General features: G+C 46.4%; 1 long non-coding RNA gene across 1 annotated transcript; it reads right to left on the minus strand.

Moving 5' to 3' along the window:
• Window positions 1-8,230: 8,230 nt before the first annotated feature.
• Window positions 8,231-9,007, minus strand: LOC116271482. The gene is made up of 2 exons (XR_004180080.1): window positions 8,620-9,007; window positions 8,231-8,503 (listed from the first exon to the last, which is right to left on the minus strand). It is a non-coding gene; the product is annotated as an uncharacterized LOC116271482 (long non-coding RNA).
• Window positions 9,008-15,527: the final 6,520 nt, after the last annotated feature.

Below are 15,527 nucleotides of genomic sequence, written 5' to 3' on the forward strand. Positions count from 1 at the left end.
CAATCAAATGTAGATTTGGTCTTTTCACATAGTCCCATATTTCTTGGAGGCTTTGATTGTTCCTTTTTATTCTTTTTTCTCTAATCTTGTCTTCTCACTTTATTTCATTAAGTGGATCTTCAATCTCTGGTATCCTTTCTTCTGCCAGATAGATTTGGCTATTGATACTTTTGTATGCTACATGAAGTTCTCATGGTGTGTTTTTCAGCTCCATCAGGTCATTTGTGTTCTTCTCTAAACTGGTTATTCTAGTTAGCAATTCATCTAACCTTTTTTCAAGGTTCTTAGCTTCCTTGCATTGGGTTAGAACGTGCTCCTTTAGCTCGGAGGAGTTTGTTATTACTCAGCTTCTGAAGCCTACTTTTGTCAATTCATCAAACTCATTCTCCATCCAGTTTTGTTCCCTTGCTGGCAAGGAGTTGTTATCCTTTGGAGGAAAAGAGGCATTCTGGTTTTTGGAATTTTCAGCTTTTCGTACTGGTTTCTCCCCATCTTTGTGGATTTATCTACCTTTGGTCTTTGATGTTGGTGACCTTTGGATGGGGTCTCTGAGTGGACATACTCTTCCTTTCTATTTATTAGTTTTCCTTCTAACAGGCCCCTCTGCTGCAGGTCTGCTAGAATTTGCTAGAGATCCACTCCAGACCCTGTTTGCCTGGATATCACCAGTGGAGGCTGCAGAACAGCAAAGATTGGTGCCTGTTCTTTCCTCTGGAAGCTTCATCCCAGAAGGGTACCTGCCAGATGCCAGCCAGGGCTCTCCTGTATGAGGTGTCTGTCGGCCCCTACTGGGTGATGTCTCCCAGTCAGGATACGTGGGTGTCAGGGACTGGCTTGAGGAGGCAGTCTGACCCTCAGCAGAGCTTGAATGCTGTGCTAGGAGGTACACTGCTGTCTTCAGAGCTGTCAGGCAGGCATATTTAAGTCTGCTGAAGCTGAGCCTGCAGCCGCCCCTTCCCCCAGATGCTCTGTCCCAGTGAGTTGGGAGTTTTATCTATAAGTCCCTGACTGGGGCTGCTGCCTTTGTTTCAGAGATGCACTTCCCAGAGAGGAGAAATCCAGCAGTCTGGCCACAGTGGCCTTGCTGAGCTGCTGTGGGCTCTGCCCAGTTCGAACTTCCTGGTGGCTTTGTTTACACTGTGAGGGTAAAACCACCTACTCAAGCCTCAGCAATGGCGGACAGCCCTCCCCCCACCAAGCTCGAGTATCCCAGGTCGATCTCAGACTGCTGTTGTGCTGCCAGTGTGAATTTCAAGCCAGTGGATCTTAGTTTGCTGGGCTCCGTGGGGGTGAGACCCACTGAGCCAGACTACCTGGCTTTAGCCCCCTTTCCAGGGGAGCAAACGGTTCTGTCTCACTGGCGTTCCAGGCGCCACTGAGATATGAAAAAAAAAAAAAAAAACTCCTGCAGCTAGTTTGGTGTCTGCCCAAATGGCCGCCCAGTTTTGTGCTTGAAACCCAGGGTCCTGGTGAAGTAGGCACCAGGGAGAATCTCCTGGTCTGCGGGTTGCGAAAACCATGGGAAAATCATATTATTTGGGCCGGAGTTATCAGTTCCTCAGGCTCAGTCCCTCACAGCTTCCCTTGGGAATGGGAGAAAATTCCCTGACCCCTTGCACTTCCTGGTGAGGTGATGCCCCACCCTGCTTTGGTTCGCCCTCTGTGGGCTGCACCAACTGTCCAACCAGTCCCAGTGAGATGAACCGGTTACCTCAGTTGGAAATGCAGAAATCACCCACCTTCTGCATCGATCTTGCTGGGAGCTGCAGACGGGAGCTATTCCTATTCGGCCATCTTGCCAGCAATCGAATAATTATTATTCTTTAAATCTGCCTCTTTTTTTTTTTTTTTTGAGATGGAGTTTCACTCTTGTTGCCCAGGCTGGAGTGCAATGGTGCAATCTTGGCTCACTGCAACCTCCACCTCCTGGGTTCAAGTGATTCTCCTGCCTCAGCCTCCCGAGTGGCTGGGATTTCCGGCATGTGCCACCATACCTGGCTAATTTTTTGTATTTTTTTAGTAGAGATGGGGTTTCTCCATGTTGGTCAGGCTGGTCTCGAACTCCTGAACTCAGGTGATTTGCCCACCTCGGCCTCCTAAAGTGCTGGGATTACAGGCATAAGCCACTGCACCAGGCCTTAAATCTGTCTAATTTCTTCGTATATCTTTCCTGCATTTATAATTTTTAAAAATTATCAAAACACCATAACCATATCACACAAAGTTAGAAAACTGAGAAAAGAAAAAAAAAAGCCATCCACTCATAATGTCATGATTATAGCAACCATTTTGGTGCGTTCTCTCCTAGTTTAGTGTCTCTCCTTAGCTAAAGTCAGAGTGAGTGTGAAATATGAGTTCCATTTTTTGTTTTGCTTTTTCTCTTTAACATTGTGTCATGAACATTTTTTCCCAAGGAATTCTATGGTTCCCATGGATCACTCTACTGTCTGTTGAATATTGAAGAATGGAATTTCTTTAGAACTGTCCTTTTTTGGTTTTTTTTGTGGGTTTTTTTTTAATTTTTATTTTTTACTTTAAACTTTACTTTTAGCAGAGCTATTCCTTAATAAAAAGAGTTTGCCTTTCTCTCCCGACCCTCAACTTTGTATCTCCCATGTAGCCATTTTTGTCCTGGATTTTGGTACCCAGGTCCCTGGAGAGTCCCCACTTCTTCAGGGCTCTCCTGTAGCTGCCCCGCATGGAAGGCACAGCAGTTGCTTCCTAGGCACATGTAACTTACGGGGATTCATATCCAACCTCTGAGATCAGGCCTTTTGCATCATCGTGGTAGACAGCACTGGAAGCAGCAAGGCCTGGACCAGTGCAAGCAAGACCTGTGGAATGAACATATGGGTCATTTAAAATGGGTGTATGCTCTCTGTACCAGGTGACAGAGAGCATACAGCCCATCTGCAAGTGGCCAGGCAGGTGAGTGATGGTTTTTCATTTCTTGAAGAAGAAATGAAAGAACTGAATTAAGGGTTGTAGAGAAGTCTTAACTAACAATTACAGGAACGAATCCAAAGTTGCATATACAAAACCATGTGTGGTATACTTTTTGGGAAATTTAAGGGATTTTCAAGGGTGATTTTTATTAGTTTGATTTTCTTTTTTTTTTTTTTTTTTTTTTTAGACGGAGTCTCGCTCTGTCACCCAGGCTGGAGTGCAGTGGCCGGATCTCAGCTCACTGCAAGCTCCGCCTCCCGGGTTTACGCCATTCTCCGGCCTCAGCCTCCCGAGTAGCTGGGACTACAGGCGCCCGCCACGTCGCCCGGCTAGTTTTTGTTTTGTATTTCTTAATAGAGACGGGGTTTCACCGTGTTAGCCAGGATGGTCTCGATCTCCTGACCTCGTGATCCGCCCGTCTCGGCCTCCCAAAGTGCTGGGATTACAGGCTTGAGCCACCGCGCCCGGCTATTAGTTTGATTTTCTATTTCCACTCTGACTTCAAGACTAGAGGCAACTCCATCATTTTCAGGAGTGACCTAAGTCAATCACGTTGGTCTTCCAGCATTTGCTATGAGCTCTCAGAAGCTTCCAGAAGTGGGAAGTAATAGAGGCAGTTTGTCCCCTTCCCCCAATTTCTCCCTGAAGTGGCATGTTACAACAAAAGCAAGTGATGGGGTTCAGGACATGTTACCCCAAAATACAGCCACTTGACATTTGGGAAAGCTACAGGAGCAGAAAGGTCACTCTCACCTTCTCTCACCCTTTTCCCTTGAAGTAGATCTAAGATCCTTATTCAAGAGGTACCCTCTCTATAAAAGAGCCAAAGACAGAGACACCCAGAAGAATCTGAACAGATAGGCCCTGCTAAGTTCCCCCAGCTTATTATCATTGGATCATACCCTTTTGTCCGCTAATCATACTGCCCATGACTGTCCAGTCTTCATGAAACCTAAGCATAAATATACACGTTTACCTGTTCCTTTCAGTTATCCTTTCTGAAAGCTCCTATGTCACATAAAACATTTATTTAGAAAATCTGTATGCTTTTCTTTTGTTAATCTGTGTTTTGTTATAGGGTCTGTTGGTCATGAACCTAGCGATGGGTGAGAAAAAAGTTATTTTTGTCATTCCCTGCACAAGTATTAGACCAAATTCTACATGAAAGCAATCAAATGACTTGCTCTTCCAAAGTCAGGGATGCTCCCACTCACAGACATGCATCAAGCTCCTTGCATCAGATGGGGACTTGGAGGGGGTGGAGTAATATCCTGATGGTGAGTCAGCGGCAGACCGCCCCCGCCCCACTGCCATGAAGTGGCAAGCCCAGAATCAAATGGATTTCATACTCTAGGCTGCACTCCAGAGGGGCTGGGTTGCTGGGCTGGCTGGCTTCTTAGACCTTGTTTTCACGGGTGGTGGGTATTGTAACAGCTTTCCAGTTAACCACGTTGATCAGCATTCTTTTCACCAGTGAAAAGTTGGAAATTACTTCTATCACCTCATAAGTTAATTCTGGAGCCCTCCGACTTAAATTTTGAAATCAAGTGGTTAGTGCTTCAAATACTAACTAGCCACTCTCAGGATGTTGACTTAAGTCATCTTACAACTAGAAACAACCAAAATGCCCACCTTCGTGAGACTCGTTAAGGAAAATTTGGTGCAATCACACAACGGAACAGTGTGCTACTGAAGTAAGCAAATAAGGAAGCTCTCCAGGAACTGGTGGAGAAAGACTGGCCCCCACCCCAAGATATAGGGTTCAGGGAAAGATCAAGGTGCAAACATCTGAGGAAATAATTTGCTGCATTCTATGGAGCTGGAGGGGAATAATGGTTTGCATTTGTATTTGCTATAATTGCATAAAGAGCCTCTGGACAGATACGCAGGAAACTAGTAAGTTACCTCTGGGGATCAGGGTAGGGGTAGAAAAGAGGATTGGAAATAGGGCCAATAGGGGTAGTAGTGGAAACAAGACTTTTCACTGTAATACATTTCATATTGTTTTGATGGTTTTACCATGTGAATGTATTGCCTATTCTGAGCAAGTAAATATATAAGCTATTTTCACATGGATACATCGTACTGTTTATACCAAAGCATTTTAAAGTAAATTACAGCAAAGACAATAGGGCCATGGTGCTCAGCCCTGCCCTTTCTTTAAGGCAGCACTTGTCAAACCATGGGGCGACGAACTCGACATCACAGGATAAACTTATCTTGCTGGGTGACCTGGCAGGGACAGACTTAGATATATTCTGATTAAAATATAGCTTTGCAGGAAAGCCTTTCTGGCTCCCTGTACACAACCAGCCACTGAGCTTCAGTTCTGTGGTGTGGGATGAGCTGTCATCAGTCATCAGGTGTTCTCGGATCCCAATGTTATGTAAAGGTGGGTCCAATGGGGTTCTTAGACTTTCTATGGCAAACTTCATTTGGTATCCAAACACCTCTGGGAAATAGGATTATCCCTTTTTGACACAAGAAGGATCTCAAAGGGCAAATAATTTGATTAAAGCGATTTGATTGAAGTAACTCCCAGGTCCGCATTTTTATTTTGACCCACCATCAGTGGCTAGGTTATAGGAATAACTTACGTATTTCTGCATTTAGTTATTTGAGGCAAGAGCTATCACTGTTTTACTCTTGACTTTTTTTTTTTTTTTAAATGTACTGCCATTTTCCCTGAAGGATTTAAGGAAAGCTTTCACACATTAAAAAAGAAGGTCTAGGAAATTGAAATGTGGCTGTACCCTCTCTCGCAGCCATGGCTCAAAGACGGCCCCCAAGAGTTTGCCCGGTCTTGGTCTTGTGGTCACTCTAGACCCTGCGAGGGCACAGCAGTGAGAGGGATGGGGGAGAAGGGTGGGCTGGCAGTGATCACATTTCTGTTTATAAGGAGAGAAGGGAAAATTGCCTACAAGTGGAGAGGTTCTTCCTTTTCCCTAGTAATTTGCAAAGAAAAACTCTGAGCCTTTTCAAGAGAGTGAGATGTTATCAGCAGGGAGGCCTCAGCCGATGGTTGAGCATTGTTCTTTATCAGTGATTTCTCCCTCTGACTCACCTCCTCCCATATTCTCAGTGGACAGTAGTTGTCACCCTATCAAAGGTGTGGCACCCCAGGACCACCTCTCAGTGCCATTTGCATTCTGATCTCAGTGGCTGCTATTTGCATTGACCTGATGCTCATCTAGGAACCCTGACGTGGCATTTTCTTGTTTGATTCTCATCTTCACGGGAGGGAAGATCAGAGAGGTGAAAGTGATGATGAGACCTAGCTCCAAGACGGAACCCTTGATTGACCCAGGATTCTACAATTCTATTTTAAAAGAATACCAAAAGTTGCCTCACCTATATGAAATGGCATGTGTCAGGAAAGAGTGTTTCACAAGTTAGGCTACATGCCAAAATTCCAGCATTTTCTGTGCTTAGAACCCAGGTCAGGAACTCTTTCTGCCCAGCCAATGTCGGGAAGAGTCTCGGGGTTTGGTTCCATCTACAGCTTCTCACTGGCAGGGCCAGGTCTGATTTGCTGCTGTCCCCAATGCCAGGTGCAGGCAGGTGGCTTCACAAGCATGTGCCCTGTGCCGTGGGTCAGGGCCCCAGAGCCAGAAAGCCCTGTGCTTGGTTTAATGCTCTGCTGTCACCAGCTTGGAATCCTGAATAATTTTGTCTTTAAAATTTTTTTTTTCACTGTGGTAAAATGTGTATAACATAAAATTTACCATTTTAACCATTTTTAAGTGTACAGTTCAGTGGCACTGAGGGACATTCACAATGTTCCACAGCCATCACTGACATCCATCTCCAGAACTTTTTCATCACCCCAAACAGAAATGCTGTACTTATCAATCAATAACTCCCCCATGCTCCCTTTCCCCAACCCCTGGTATCTTCTATTTTACCTCTATCTCTGCAACTATGACTACTCTAGGAGCCTCATATAAGCCGAATCATACAGTATTAGCCTTTTGCGTCTGGCTCATTTCACTTAGCATAATGTCCTTAAGGTTCATCCATGGTGGTGCATGAATCAGAATTTATCATTCTTTTTTTTTTTTTTTGAGACAGAGTCTCGCTGTGTCACCCAGGCTGGAGTGCAGTGGCGTGACCTCCGTTCACTGCAAGCTCTGCCTCCCGGGTTCACGCCATTCTCCTGCCTCAGCCTCCTGAGTAGCTGGGACCACAGGCACCCACCACCACGCCCGGCTAATTTTGTGTATTTTTAGTAGAGACAAGGTTTCGCTGTGTTAGCCAGGATGGTCTCAATCTTCTGACCTCGTGGTCCGCCTGCCTCAGCCTCCCAAAGTGCTGGGATTACAGACGTGAGCCACCACGCCAGGCCTTATTCTTTTTTAATGCTGAATAGTATTCCATCATATGGATAGACTACAGTTAATCTATCATATGGATAGACTACAGTTAATCTATCCATTCATCTGTCAACAGACATTCGGGCTGCTTCCACCTTGCGGCCATTGTGAATAATGCTGTTATAAACATTGGTGTACAAGTTGCTATTAGTTTTTAATTATTTAAAAAAGATTATTTTAAAAATTGTAGATAAAAACCATTAAAACCCAAGGCAGACGGGAAGAAAATGGCAAAAAAAAAAAAAAAAAAAAAAGGATATTGAATGGTAACATACAGGGAATATCTATTTCTTCCTTATTCCTTTATGTCAACCTTTTCATCCATAACCAGTTATCAGATACCTCATAGATTTAATAATAGCTTTAGGGGTGGGAGGAGAGGAATGAACACACACTAAATATACCTAGTAAGAACATTTAAAAACAATTTGAAAATCTTTAAAAAGTCTATCTTGGAGTGAGGGTAAGAGAGTTCATTCTACCTTCTCGCTTAACCCACCTTTCCTGGCTCAGTCTCCATCCCCAGGGGTTGGGAATTTGGGACCTGGTACAAGTCCCTGGAGGGCCTGACAGGGGCTGAGTGCCCCCAGGAAGTTTCCCAGGGCCCTGGAAGGTTTATAGGAAAGCCACCTTGGGGTCATTTCCTCCCCTCTACCCTCTGGCCCCATTCGCTGTACTGAAGTGAATTCCAGTAAGATTAACACCCTTGATAAGGGAAGAGAGATGAAAAGGGAGGAGCTCTTCGACTTGGCCCTGGGAAATACACTTCTGTCTCTTGCCACCTTGGAGGGACAGCAAGAGCTGAGCTGCCAGGGAGTAGGGGTTGGGCTGTAAAGTGAGGCTTCCTTCAGTCCCCCACCTCCACTTCCTTATATTAGGAATTTTAACAAAAGGAGGAACATGAAACCAGATAGTAATAATCTACCAGCCTTTTATATTGTCCTGGGAAATCTGCTTGAGAAGCCACATGCCGAGGGTGAGTCACAGGGGTCCAGCCTCGCATTGGCTGGGAGGATCTCCTGATCCCTTAGAAGAAAGCTAGACTTGCTCCTGTTGGAAGGGAGCAGACCCAAGGGTCACAGTGATTGCCTGGCTCGGTGACACTGGAACGCATTTCTACCACCGTGGCCTCCCAGCTTCTGCTCAGCCCCTGGCAGGCAGTGCGTGTGGCTTCTCGAAACTGTCTGTGAAGTTTGGAAGAAAGTCCTGACTAGGTTAGGAAAATAAGAAAGTCCATGGCACAGCCAACAAAATATGTGTGACTGTCTGCCTCATAAAGAACAGGCCACGAAGTCTGCACCCGGTTCCAATTATCCGACTCATCCATCCCGGGGTGGCAATTCTCATGTGATTAAAAAAGTGTGAAGGCTTCTCAATCCTGCAGAAAAATCACACTTTCCATAGTAGCAGCTCATTCCTGGTTTGGAGCTTAAGACTTGGGCCTGGCAGGCAGGTCAGTGCTCTGAAATTCTAGAAGGGAGGATTTACCAGCTCTCCCATGGCAACTGGAACTTGACTGACCACAGTGACCACAGGCTCCTATCTTCTGGGTCAGGCCTCAGCCAACTCTTTTGCTCCCCTCCATCTCTGCGGGCCACCTCTCTCTGTTTACCATGGACACATCTTTTCCATTTTCTGGAAGCATTTTGAGAAAAGGAGTCAAGAAATTATCGCTGTTTTTTTTTTTTTTTTTTTTGAGATGGAGTCTCACTCTTTTTGCCCAGGCTGGAGTGTAGTGGTGTAATCTCGGCTCACTGCAACCTCCGCCTCCCAGGTTCAAGCAATTCTCCTGCCTCAGCCTCCTTAGTAGCTAGGATTACAGGCACGTACTATCATGCCTGGCTATTTTTTGTATTTTTTAGTAGAGATGGGGTTTCACCATGTTGGCCAGGCTGGTCTCAAACTCCTGACTTCAAGTGATCCTCCTGCCTCGGCCTCCCAAAGTGCTGGGATTACAGGCATGAGCCACTAAGCCCAGCCACGAAGTTTTCTCTAGCTCTGCATACAATGCATTCTGGGCAATACAAATCTGTTATAGGGGCTTGGGGAAAGGGGGTGGGGAAGGCGGACACAATGTCCTAAAATGCAGGAGCTGGAACAATAAGGACTGGCATTTAAAAAAAAGTTTTAATAAACACCAGCTTTGGTGCCTCATTTCATTTACTCCTTACCACAAATGACCGGAGATAGTTTCCTGATTTTATAGGTGAAGGCAGGTTAAGTAACTTGTCCCTGTCCACATGTGTCGTAAGTGGCAGCACTAACATTTAGCTGAGCCCTATCTCAGCCCAGGGCCCATGTTCTATCACTAAGCTACCCCCAAAAGGACTTTGGAGAGCACCTTGCTTAGAGCTCTCATTTACCCAATGCACTGGAGGCTCCAGGGTCCCAAGGGACTCCCTCAAAGTCATGTAATTAGCTAATGAAAAAGCTGGGATGAGAAGCCAGATGCGCTGTCTCCTGGTGCCAGGGTAACGTGATTGAAAGAGCTTGTGCCTGTGCCCTTAGAGTCGGGGTGACCTCAGGCAAGCTGATGATTGCTGAGCTGCCAAGTCTCCATCCGTAGAACCAGCATGGAAGAGACCTACCTCATAGTTTGCAGTGAGGGTTAGATGCAAGAGTCCACACAAAGCTCCCAGTATTGAACCTGGCACTTGTTAGAGACTTAGTGCAGTTACTATTATTATTTACTCTGGCAATGGTACCATCCTATTTCACTCACACAGTTTCTCCTTGTTTGCTAAGATAATAACTAAGTCTGTTTCCGTGGCTGGAGAGGGGCGGAACTGGGCACAGGGCAGGCCCCTGCCGACCCTTATGGATCAGCAGAGGGAACCTCTTACTTGGCCCATGGTTTGGAGTAATAATCAAAACCCATGCTTGGGGTCCGAGAACTAGGCTGAGCCCTAGGCTGGAGCCGACCTACCATGAGGGAGATGACAATACAGTGACCAATGTCCCAGTTTGCACAGGACAGAAGGGTTTCCCAGGACGTGGACCTTTCAGTCCTCAAACCAGTACATTTCTGGAAATGGTTGACCACATGACTGCAGCAAGTTGGGGCCAGGGTGAATACCCTTGGGCCTCGGTAGAGCGAGGAGTGGCTTCCAGAAGAGAGTTTGGGGCATCCCAGTGGCAGTGTCTGGGGTCACCCTGGAGAGTTATTTCCTGGTGAAGGTGAAGGGCTTTGGAGCAATGAAGGCATTCCTGGAAAAAGGAGCCTGTGGGCCTTAAACTCCTGTGGGGCAGGGAAGCCAGGCCCCTCTTGGACCCCTAGAACACTGAGTTCTGATATTGAGGGCCCCAGGATTGGGGTGCTGCAGAGACCTGGGAGAACAATGTCTTGAAGATGGCCTCCCCTGGGCTTTTGATGGCAACATTCTCCTCTCAGCATAGATTCTGGGAACAGTGAGGCTCTCTGGCACCCCCTAGGGCCCAGAGGCTGGAGCAAGCCCGATGGGGAAAAGGCACCGCAGGGCCCTGGGCCTTGGAAGAGACATCCTCTCATGGGCCTCCATTCCCCCATCTGTGAGACGCCTAAATGACTCAGGACCTGTTTAGCTGAGATAGTGGGGGAGGCAAAGCAAAGACATTGATACTACTTTGTCTCTTTTTTTCTTTTTCTTCTTTCTTTTTTTTTTTTTTTGAGATGGAGTCTTGCTCTGTCACCCAGGCTGGAGTGCAGTGGCGCGATCTCGGCTCACTGCAACCTCTGCCTCCTGGGTTGAAGTGATTCTCCTGCCTCAGCCGCCAGAGTAGCTGGGACTACAGGTGCGTGCCACCACACCTGGCTAATTTTGTATATTTTTAGTAGAGATGGGGTTTCACCGTGTTAGCCAGGATGGTCTCGATCTCCTGACCTGGTGATCCACCTGCCTTGGCCTCCCAAAGTGCTGGGATTATAGGCATGAGCCACCATGTCCAGCTCACTTTCTCTTTAAATTCCGTGAGAACTGCCCTATTTCATTTAAAAAAAAAAAAAAAAAAGCCAGGTGTAGTGGCTCATTCCCATAATCCTAGCACTTTGGGAGGCCAAAGTGGGCAGATCACCTGAGGTCAGGAGTTCAAGACCATCCTGGCCAATATGGTGAAACTCCATCTCTACTAAAAATACAAAACTTAGGCGGGCATGGTGGTGCATGCCTGTAATCCCAGCTACTCGGGAGGCTGAGGCAGGAGAATGGCTTGAACCCAGGAGGGAGAGGTTGCAGTGAACCAAGATCATGCCACTGCGTTGCAGCCTGGATGACAGAGTGAGACTCCATCTCAAGAAAAAAAAGGAGCAAATGGCTCATGATCACGGCCCAAGATCATGAAATCTTTGTCAATCTGTGCAATTCAGGAACGCAGGACAGAAAATAGTCTTGATCTGTCCTCTCTCACCCTCAATGAGCACAATTTCCAGCTGCTTCCCCAGCAGTTTGGCAAAATAGAGCAGTCAGAAGTTTAGGAGTTTAGGAGTCCAGCTTTCTGTCCTGGCTGTGCCTGTTCCTGTTCCCAAGTGTCCTTTTCACATGTCTGAGCCTATGTCCCCATCTGTGAAGGGCGGTGGCGCGGGGCATTCCTATTCTGATTCTCTGAGAGGGTGTTGCAAGAAGCAAATATGAAAGGGATTTGAAAAGGATAAAGTTCCACTCATACTTAAAGGATTATTATTTACTTAATTCCTTGAAAGAAAATCACAGTGGGAACTTCCTTGGGCCCTGGAGGGTTGAGTTTTCTGGGGACAATTTCAATGTTATCTGGAGGAGCTTCTACACATGCCTAGCTGGTGGGGAACCCACATCCGGGAGACATACTCGCTCAGCTGCATCTCACTGTTATACGAACGGGCCAAGCGTGGCCTCAGCGGCTTGGCCTAACATGTTCCTGTCTTGTTCATTTATTCACAGCAGTCTAGGACCATTAGCCCAAAGTCGGCCAGTGCTAAACTCGAATTCTTACACATCCAATTGCTTGGAATATCATCCAAATAAACATACAAAGGGTCCCTGACTTACAATGGTTCCATTAAAAATGTTTCAGCTCTACAATGGTGCAAAAGCACTGCGCATTCGGTGTGCTCTCCGACCTTCCATGGGGCATTCTGTGCGCTCTCCGACCTTCGATGGGGTATTCGGTGTGCTCTCTGACCTTCGATGGGGTTAGACATTTCCAGCTTATGACGGGCTTGGCAGGAGGCAGCCCCATCGTAAGTTGGGGGCATCTGTATTTCTGGCCATTTAGAGCCCACCTATTTTGCATATCCCAACATCTGCTGACCATGGATAAGACAAACCCCGTGGCTGTGAAGGACCCCACATCGCTGCTGCCCTTCAGAGCTCTCGGACCCAGGGCCTCCCCACCTTGTGGAGGGACATCACCCAGATAATTCCCCCTTCTTCCCCAGGAGCTCCCCAGCCCTAGCCCTGCTCCCCTTCTGGGTGGTGGTCTTGCCCGCCAGCTGTGGAAGGTCCCTTGCCGGGAGGGACACCCCCTCTCCTCGGAGACTGTCCAAGTGCCACCCAGTAGAGCTTGTTGCGTGTTGCTGCCTCCCATGGTCTGGTGTCTTCCTGGATCAAATCTGACATTCTCAAATTTACTGCACTCCCTCAGCCTGCTCCTGAGTCAAAAACATCTCAGACACGTTTCCAGTGGTTCAGTGTAGGTGCTGTGTAAATAAAGCCTCCTTCTTCTGGAAGTTCTGCGCTCCTCAAGGGCCCGAGGCCTTTGGGATGGGCAGTGACTCCTGGAATCCAGGACGGAAACCCAAACCCAAATGCTCAGGCTCCAGGCTCAGGTGACATCTGTGGTTAGACACCTGCAGCTGGAGGTGGGAATGGCCAGAGGAGCTGCTAGGGCAAGGGTAGGAACTAGGGCAGACAGGCCTCCAGGGTGCCGTTGCTGGAAGGGTGGAGCTTGGCAGGTAATCTTTCCAAGAGAGTTCACTGGAGAGGGTCCCACAGAGATCCTCAATGCAGCAACTTCATTTCATAGAAAAGGAGATTGAAGTCTGGGAAGTTGTGTGAAGTGACTTGCCCTGTTCACATGCTAATGACAGGCAAAGCTGGGGTGCCTGATAATGACTCTTGAACCAGTCCTCTGCTTAAACTCGCAGGGGGCCCATTTGTACCAGAGAGTGAGTTACATGATTTGCCATGAGCACAGTACTTGCAGACTGGACATCATCTTTATCTTACAGCTATAAAATCAGAATATCCCCCTCCCCTGACTGCTGTGATTGGTTCCAGGTGGAAAGTATTTCAGCAGAGCTGGTGATGATCAATGCCACTTTTCCTGTACTTACTGAGAGTAAGGCGCGTGTTCTTTCTAGCTGTGCACAAACCTGGACAGTGAGGGCCTGGACCTGCCATGCAACTCTTGCCCCACATAGAGACAGAAAATAAAGACAGCCCAGAGGGCAAACGCAGGAGACACAGACTGAATTCTGGTAATATTGTTTGAGCTCCCAGATCAAGCTTCACCTGAAGTTCTCCTGGGACTTTCTAGTCGTGAGAAATTCTTTTCATATAACGAATTTGAGTCAGATTTTCTCTCTTTGTAGCTTTGGCACTGGGGTGCCAAATTGGCCATCCCCCTGTAATTATTTCCCACTCCTATTCTTCAGCCATGGTTCTTTTGATCATCATAGTCATCCAATGCATCTCTTGCCAGACCCTAAAGTTCAGCCTAGTTGAATAAATATTTATTGAATTTCTACTGTATACCAAGCCCCCTGTTACACTGTGTGAGAGAAAGATTATTAGGACATAGTTCCTGGTTTCAAGGAATTTATAGGCTCAGAACATGTTATTAAGTGAACCATAACACACAGTGATATGTGTACTTATGCAAGTCCATGCGAGGTCCAGAAACATACCTAGGAAGAAGGAATTCAGTCTGGGGAGGTAAGGGAGCTATGAAGGGGAGGGGACACTGGAACAGGCTTCTGAATGATGAGCGTGAGGCTGGAGGCGAGACACTACTGAGCAATGACTGCTTTACCCCAGTCTTTGTTGACCTTGCTTAGCTGACTGGCTGTTTGGCTTCCTTCCCCACAGGCTAGTTCTTGCCTGTGCACAGTAGCTCCTGTAGAGAAGCTTGGATCAGTTCCTCGGGGGATGAGCTCAGGGCCATTCGGCCATATGGGCCACCCTGGGTTTTTTTTAGCTTGGAGAAGAGATGAGTATTCTAAAATGTATATTTTGGGGCTTTGGTATTTGTGTTTATACACCTAATGATTTCTATATGGAGAATAAGAAAGGATTACATCTACTTTGTTGGGCTCGGAAAACTGAGATAGGACCAGATATGGGGAGACTTCATTAGACCCTTGATATTATCCTGGATGAGCTGCTCAGCCTCCCTCCTGCATTCCTGCCCCACCCAGCCCTACAGCCCCTGGTGCCTGGGCATTACTAAACTGTTTGCTATTCTCAGAACACATTAACCCTCTCCTCCTCCATGTCTCTGCAATGCTGCTCCCTCTCCTAGGAAGACCTTCCTTCCTTTCTCTCTTTCTCTCTTTCTCTCTTTCTTTCTTTCTTTCTTTCTTTCTTTCTTTCCTCTTTTTTTTCTTTTTCTTTCTTTCTTTCTTTTTCTTTCTTTCTTTTCTTTCTTTCTTTCTTTTTTCTCTCTTTCTCTCTTTCTCTCTTCTTTCTTTCTTTCTTTCGCAGGGTCTTGCTCTGTCGCCTAGGGGTCTTGCTCTGTCGCCTAGGTTGGAGTGCAGTAGCATGATCATGGCTTTCTGGCTTTCTCTCTTTCTCTCTTTCTTTCTTTCTTTCTTTCTTTCTTTCTTTCTTTCTTTCTTTCTTTCTTTCTTTCCTTTCTTTCTTTCTTTCTTTCTTTCTCTTTCTTTCTTTTTCTTTCTTTCTTTCTTTTCTTTCTTTCTTTCTTTTTTCTCTCTTTCTCTCTTTCTTTCTTTCGCAGGGTCTTGCTCTGTCGCCTAGGGGTCTTGCTCTGTCGCCTAGGTTGGAGTGCAGTAGCATGATCATGGCTTTCTCTCTTTCTCTCTTTCTCTCTTTCTTTCTTTCTTTCTTTCCTTTCTTTCTTTCTTTCTTTCTTTCTTTCTTTCTTTCTTTCTTTCTTTCTTTCTTTCTTTCTTTCTTTCTCTTTCTTTCTTTTTCTTTCTTTCTTTCTTTTCTTTCTTTCTTTTTTCTCTCTTTCTCTCTTTCTTTCTTTCTTTCTTTCGCAGGGTCTTGCTCTGTCGCCTAGGGGTCTTGCTCTGTC

This window comes from Papio anubis, chromosome 19 (genome assembly GCF_008728515.1).
Source record: "Papio anubis isolate 15944 chromosome 19, Panubis1.0, whole genome shotgun sequence".
NCBI classification, from domain to species: Eukaryota; Metazoa; Chordata; class Mammalia; order Primates; family Cercopithecidae; genus Papio; species Papio anubis.